At 39.8% G+C, this 7,622-nt stretch overlaps 1 long non-coding RNA gene across 1 annotated transcript; it reads right to left on the bottom strand.

Moving 5' to 3' along the window:
* Positions 1–6,738: 6,738 nt before the first annotated feature.
* Positions 6,739–7,188, bottom strand: LOC131246019 (uncharacterized). Its single transcript, XR_009171100.1, has 2 exons — positions 7,119–7,188; positions 6,739–7,065 (listed from the first exon to the last, which is right to left on the bottom strand). It is a non-coding gene; the product is annotated as an uncharacterized LOC131246019 (long non-coding RNA).
* Positions 7,189–7,622: the final 434 nt, after the last annotated feature.

The raw sequence follows: 7,622 nt of genomic DNA, 5'->3' as shown, positions 1-7,622 counted from the left end.
AATGGAGGGGAAATTTTTTTCAGAAACTGTTGTACTGGAGAGTTGCATTTTCTTGGACAGCATGATATTGGATTACTTTTTTTTGGGATAACCGTGACTTAGGTGAATGATAAGGATTTATAAATCGGTCAGGTCAGACCTAGATCCAATCCATTAAAATTCAAGTCGGGACCGACCCAACCCAAACACAACCCATGTGAAAATAAGAATTACAATTGAGTTTTGATGTAAATAATGTTTGAATCATTTAATTGGCAGTTGCTATCAATTTCGATATTAAAAAATGAAATAAAATCAATGCCTAAAATCTAATGTCTAAGATTTATTTCTTATGAAATACAAAGTAAATAGGTCATCATTATTATTTCCAAATATTTGTTTAATTGAGAATTATGACTCATAAATCAAAGGTCAAATACACTTGTTATGTAAGTAAAGTTGATGTAGAGTGGGTCGCGGACAGTTTCATGGCCAAGATGGATCAGAAAAGGCCCGGTCGACGACAAAAGTGATCCGGACCGTCGGACCTTAGATCGGGCGTATCTCGCAATCCGGAATGAGTTATCTGACGTAAAATATATGATTTTGGGGTAGAACGAGCTACTTTAGCCAACCAACCCCGATACGCTGGGTTGCACAGCCCGGAATTGCGAAAAACCCCTGGATCGATGGTCGTTTCCCTGTTTTAATTTCGTTTTTACTATAAATAGTAAGTTTTAGTTTGATTATAAGAATAATTAGGAGAACGGTTTGGTGAAGCCAAATAGGACACTTACTATTTTTGGCCAAAAACCTTGCGCACTAGTAGACATCACGACCGTCTATAAATAGTAAGTTTATTATTTATAGTAAGTCGCGGATTCTAGGAGTTTGAGTTGTAGTTTAATTTTGATTTCTTTCTCATTGCTTGGTACCCCGATTTAAAGGGTTGTGAGCTCGTTTTTATGGATCAATTAATCAATTTTGAATTTATTAAAATTTATTTCTATTTTCTTCTTTCTTTCCTCGTGGATTCGAGAAGTCTCTGTGAAGAGTCCAGAGAAGCTCCGTGGATTCGGAGTAGTTATCCTCATCACGTTCATCCCTGCATCAAAAGTCAACTATAATTAGTATATTTCAACATTATAAAACTGTCATTTCTATAATGATTTCTACCCGAAACAAACAATGTAGCAAAACTATCATTATAATCAAATGTATGTGATGCCACCACATGTATAAGAGTAAATAATCATTTACCATTTTCAGTCATTTATTGTTGTAATTGGAAGCCAAACAAGCCGTTAGGGTAGCTCAATTGGTGTAATTTGTTGTGTATTCTCCATTGATAATGGCATGATTTGAGTGATTCGGATTGTAACAAGTAGTGGATAGATAACTACATTTTGACAAAAAGAAAAAAGAAGGAAAAAATAAAAAGGGTAGTAAACTATTATTGTAGTCTAGCTCAGAAGAAAAAATACAAATGCTTAATTTACCATTTTTCTTGTGTTTGCATTGAGTCCAAGATGGTCCATTGCAATAGAGGACCCAAAGTGTCTCCACTTAAAAATTAGGTTTGAGTAGTCAGGTCATATTGATTTTGCGACGATTTAGACCCCACCCATAAAGTAGGTTTAACTTTTCCACTGAAACCCACACCATGGTTCAAAATTTTGGACCTAATCTCACTAATTGTGAGGTTAAGTACATAGACCCATGGAGTGAGGTGGACCCAATGCATTTACATTCTCTGTGAATGCTACATCTAAAAGAAGGCATGTTCGGCGGATAAACATATTCTCAGTGGTAGGTGAGTTGTTCATGCATCCAAATGAGCCTCGAGAGAGATGAGGCGGCACGAATGGTGTTGTCAGAGCAGCGATGTCCTTGGACGATGATATCCTTGTCTTAATTTGCTTGTACATGCATCCACCCATCTTGTACGAGAAAGATGAGCTGGTGCACGGGCAATACTTCCAACAATAGCAGAAGCAAATTAGGTGCGACACTAACCATGGGGCCCACCTCAATGTATTAATGTATGTATTGTCCATATGCTTTGCCAGCTTATTTTAGTACCCGAGTTTGAAACCGAAGCATATCCAAGCTTTAAGTGGACCATATCATAGGAAACATTAATGATTGAACATTCACCGGTAAAAACTTCTTAAGACCTACCATACTATTTATTTATCATCCAACTTATTGACAAGGTCATACAAACCTAGGATGAAGGAAAAACATAAAAACAAAACAAATATCATTTTGATGTAAAACTTTTGTGGCAATTTAACATCTAATTCTACTATTTCCTTACTCATGCATTGGTGGTAGACTCACTGGAGCTTCAACATGAGATTATGGCTTCTGAAACCATTGTGGTACACTCTGATCCATAGTCGAAGGTGGTAGACTGAGTGAAAGATACATCACTTCCACACTGAGGTCTTAGTACACTCTGATCCATAGTCGCAGGTGGTAGACTGAGTAAAAGATACATAACTTCCACACTGAGGTCTTAGTATCGATCCCTAATGGGGGTGGCTAACAATGAAGTGTGAATTGACAGTGGGGTTTACTAACAAGCCAATCCAAAAAAAAAAAAACCCATTACGGTGAAATCACACTTTAGTGTGAGTGCTTGCATGGGTGTGCCAGGCTGTAATAAAATTTAAAAAAAAAATACAATTATTTTTTATGGTATAATACACTTGAGATTTGGATCTAATTCATTTTTTTAGCTCATACATTAAATTAGTTGGAAAATTAGATATATGGCATAGATATGTAATACATACATTAAGGTGGGCCTATGGCCAAGACAGCACTGTGTTGGGTGAGGATGGGGAGTAAGGTTGGGGCTGCACCTAACCCGCTCTCTAATAGCATATTGAGTAAAATATACAGGGGCCACACTGATGTAAGGCACGGGCCTAAAATTGAAACATATCGTCCCATTCCGTGGTGATAGAAAGACTTACCTTTCAACACTGAATAGTGTAGTTGTGTGTATTAATTTAATTTATTATTATGTTTTTTTAAGCTCATATCCAAAGCTTCAGTAATATTTCAACTATGGTCTAGAGAGATATGAAAAAACAAATGAAGGAGGTGGATAAAATTACATATATCAGGGTGGGCAACATAGAGTTTACTGAGGTATGCATTCTTAGAACGGCAATAGAGGGCCGAGACGACCCAAGCCTTCATAAAAGAATGGTTCAACGGTGGTGATTCATGCTATTTGGCAGGGAATGCAAGCTTTAATTAGAAACATCATTGTCGGCTTGGATATCAATCCCTTCTTCACAAACCGTTGCATTTGAATTACATGTATGACCCCCAAGTAGCCGGGACACGGCCATGATGGTGACGTTGATGATGAACAACGGTTGCCATTTTTTATTTTTTATTTTTTGTGTTTTTAACCGTCTATTTGTTGGCCACCTATTGAAGGGTTATGATCTTCTATTTCATGGGATTTTTTGTGCATGGGACATAGATGGCGACGTCGATCATATGAACGGTTTGGATCACTGACGCAGTGAACCATGGGCAGGTACAGTAAAAGCTCAACTCGTCGTTAAAAAACGGCGTTGCGGCAGGTTCCGTTACAACGGCACAACGGCCTCCCAAAATGTAACATCCGGTCCGTCTGGGCACAATTTACAAGTGCGGCGACATGCAACATACGTGCAAAATTTACGCGCGTGTGACGGATCATGGCTACTCATCAGATAGAGGCCACCGCAAATAACAGCTGGAAAAGCATGATTTTTGGACAATGTCACGATTAATAATTTCTACCGGAAAGGTGGACCATCGTGGTAGTTGATTGTAGACGGTTGATCTCTTTTTTCTGATCATCCAAATTTTTTCTTAGACGTAATGCTTATGAAGGAATGACTTTTTTTTTTCAGCATTTAATAATGGTACTCGCCTGATTAATGGATCCGATCTCTTATAAGAATGCCACGTATGCACACGTACCGTAGATAGTTTCCTCTGTTCCTCCTCGCGCGAATCTCCGTACTATTATCTTACGTGTGCGCGTGTGTGAGACATAGGGGGGGCACGGCAAGATCGGGAAAAGAGGTTTCCTCGACCAAACGCACGCTATCCACGCTTGTTTACACACGCGTCACACGTGTACTCATGTGTTTCATCTTATCCGTGAAAAAGGTGGTCCCATCGGTTCAGATTACCTGGAGTAGAAATGAATTCAATCAACACATAAAAGAGTACCGAACCCATACGTCTAATTTGGATCATTGGACCATCCACAAGCTTTTCAAAACCGTCCATTCTTTTTTTCGTACGCGATCACCCATCCTGATGAGAGGAGGAACCCAATTTCCTCTCAGATCATTATCAAGACCACGTCCACATTATTAAACGGCAGATGCGTTTCACACGGGCACCATATAGTCACGTGCGAAAAGTAATGCAGCGACTAAAGTAGACTCGCAAATGTCAGAAAAAAAAAAAAAAAGTGAAGGCAGGAAAGAGTACAAGGGGCGAAGAACCTTGTAATGGAAGCGGACCGCTTCTTACACCCCAGAAAACTACCCCACCAGGTTTGTGTCGGGGGCTGAGTGCAATGTATCTGCACAGCTGTTTCCTTCAAAACCACCTCCTCCTTGTTTTCTCTCTCTACTTTTGTGGAAAGTAGCTGAGATGTATTGCTTTCCCTCACCCAACAACAGCAAACGAACCAAAAACATCAACATCACAGGTATTGCTTTCCATCTCTTCAGCATTCATAAAAGAAAGGATGGAAGAAAAACCTCTCTCTCTATCTTTGATTCAAGAGGTGAGAAATTCTTGTTATGGTGTTATCAGGAAATCTTTTGCTTCTTGTTTCCTGATTTGGAAACATGTTTCTCTAAACGGCATCTGCTTCAGTACCAATATCTCATGTAGAGCCTTTTCACCATCTTCTTCTCTTTTCTTTTCTTTTTTGTATGTTGAAAATATATGATTTTTTATTTTGGTTTCAAGGGATGATTCAAGATTGTTGGAATGCAAATGGGTTTTTTGGATAGTCTGTTTCTTTATATCTTTTTCTATCTTTTTTCTTTTTTTGTCTTTTTTTTTTTTGGGTGCGGTTTGGAAGACAAGAACATGGAAATTGACATGATTTAAGTTTGATTTTTGGGGTTAGTTCGCGTTTCTATGAAGAAATCATTTGGGGTTTTCTTATATGTTCTTTTCTGATTTGGGTTTGGAAATTTTCATTTATCTGTGACGGGATTTGATGGGAAATGGAATGGAGAGTGGTAGGTCAGGCCTTCTTTGTCCTCTCTTTTTGTGATTTTCTGTTTGGGCAATTGTGCAATTGCCATATTATCTGGTGGGGAATGCCCAAATCACCATCAGCTGAAAAACTGGAATTTTGATATTCATTTTTTGTTAAAAGTAGAGGTTTTTTGGCTGGATTTTGTGTGCTTGTTATAAGTATTGGGTCGTAATTTGTTAAATCTTCAGGGCTGGAATTGGTTTGGGAGGAGCATAGCTATCAGTTTTCTTCTCTTTAATTATCCTTTCTGTTTTGTGTCGCTGTTGGAACTTCAAATGAATTGACTGAAATGATGTTACATTTCGCGTAGGGTGAAGTTTGATTGAGTTTCGGCATATTTCGGTTCATGGCGCTCCCGATTCCATTTGCTTGAGAGGTGATTTTGATCAATTAACAGCTTTGGATGGCCGATGTTGCTCGAAGCTTTTCCTGCGATTTCATGTTTGGATCTAGTGCCCATTGCTGGAAACTGAAGCTTGAGTCTTGTTTCAGCTTGTTTCGGCTCTGTTTTTAGGCTCGTCGGGTCCATCATCAGCTCCTAAGATTGGCAAGACGATCGGTGATTTAATATGTTGTGAGAAGTACCGACCAGAAGGATTTTAAGATTGTGGGTCTTCCCAAATCACAGGTGCTCAATCAGCACTCCAGTTGCAGCCTGGTGCCCATTTTCGGGAAATTGAAACCTCTATTCGCAGATCTGGGCATCGACTTTTCAGCTAGAGGATCCATATCGTTTCCTTAATTTTATCAGCACTTGGATTTGTGACAAGAAGTACTCAGAAGGGAGTTTTAGCTTGTGGGTATTTTCGATTCATAGATATACCCGATCTGCAGTTGGGCTTGCAATTTGGAATTCAGAATTCAAAGCGCGTTATTTCGCTTCAACATAGCCTAGAGAGGGAAGTTCAAATGAATTTTGAATCATTGGACACGGACTTGAGATCATCGCAAGCTCTATTTGAACTAAAGGCTCGTTGGGTCGGTGTGATGGAGGGTGGATTGAGGAGGAATCCTTTAGCGGATGGACGGAGGAGAGATTATAAGCCTCTGACCCGAGCAAACAGCTGGAAATCCTTTCCTTCCAACTATTTCAGTGTAGAATCCTTCCTGGTACTTTTCTGTCTCACAGCTTCGTTGCTGCTTCTTCCCCTTATATTGCCGCCTTTGCCTCCCCCACCTTTCATGTTATTACTGGTTCCTATAGGTATTCTTGTTGTGCTCTTGATTTTGGCTTTCATGCCATCTGATGTCCGAGATATTGCGTCGTCGTATGCATAATACAGCTGCAACGTCTGTTTCCTTTTTCCACGATACGAATGATTTTTTTCTTTTTTTCTTTTTTCCTTATAAAAGTGCGCAATACATTGATTACAATCTATATTTCATCTTTTTATGATATTGATCTGAGAAATCTGTTAGGAATTGGTTTGCATCACAGCATACCCTTTTTCTATGACTTTGTTTTTTTTTTCTTTCTAATCTTTTTGCATGGAGAGAATGCTAATGCTCCCATGAATATCCCAGCCCAGCCCCTCTACATTCCACTACTACTGCCAACATTGCACGCATGTTTGGATCTTAAGGCGTCGGTCAGGGTGGCCTCACCGTGATTCCAAAAATCAGCCTGGTTCAATCATCTGGTGGGGAATGGTGTTTGAAACAAATTGATGTCTAGAAAAACTCGGGTGGGTTTTTTTTAGCTGTCCATGTGTCCCCTATTTTGTGGCTCGCCTGATGAGCGGACTGGATTGGTTTTTGGGTCAGGGCATCACAGTGGGACCCACCTGATGAGCGGACTGGATTGGTTTTTGGGTCAGGGCATCACAGTGGGACCCACCTGATGGATGGCTCGGATTTGTGAATCTGAGAGAAATGTATACACTCATGTTTGGTTGCGAAGGGCTGGGATATGCATGTGTTTGGAGTTGAGCAAACCAAATTGTTTTGATATGGTAATATATGTTCAAGGGTAATTGCGTACAGAGGGATGTTCCTGTTCTTATAACAGGAAATGAAATGCAGAGAATATCATTTCATGGATGTGGTGATATTTTCTGGGCTAATTGCATCTTAAGAGGTGATTCTGTTTTATGAATAGAAAGAAGTTTTTGAAAGACGGAGAAAAAAAAAAACCTTTATTTGGCATTTAGAAGTTTGTTGGCCGGCCCTCAAATTGATGAGACTACACCCTCACGAGATCCCACTAGGGCTGGGACTTGGGTTCACGTCGATTGGAACCCGATTGACCCAACCCGAGTTCAGGTCGGGTTGTCAAGATCCTTGCGAAGGGGTTCGGGTTGAGCAAATTTGAGTCAGGTTAGGCAGGGTTGCAAGAGATTAT

Source organism: Magnolia sinica, chromosome 5 (genome assembly GCF_029962835.1).
Source record: "Magnolia sinica isolate HGM2019 chromosome 5, MsV1, whole genome shotgun sequence".
NCBI lineage: Eukaryota > Viridiplantae > Streptophyta > Magnoliopsida > Magnoliales > Magnoliaceae > Magnolia > Magnolia sinica.
This window is presented reverse-complemented; position numbering and strand designations above follow the sequence as displayed.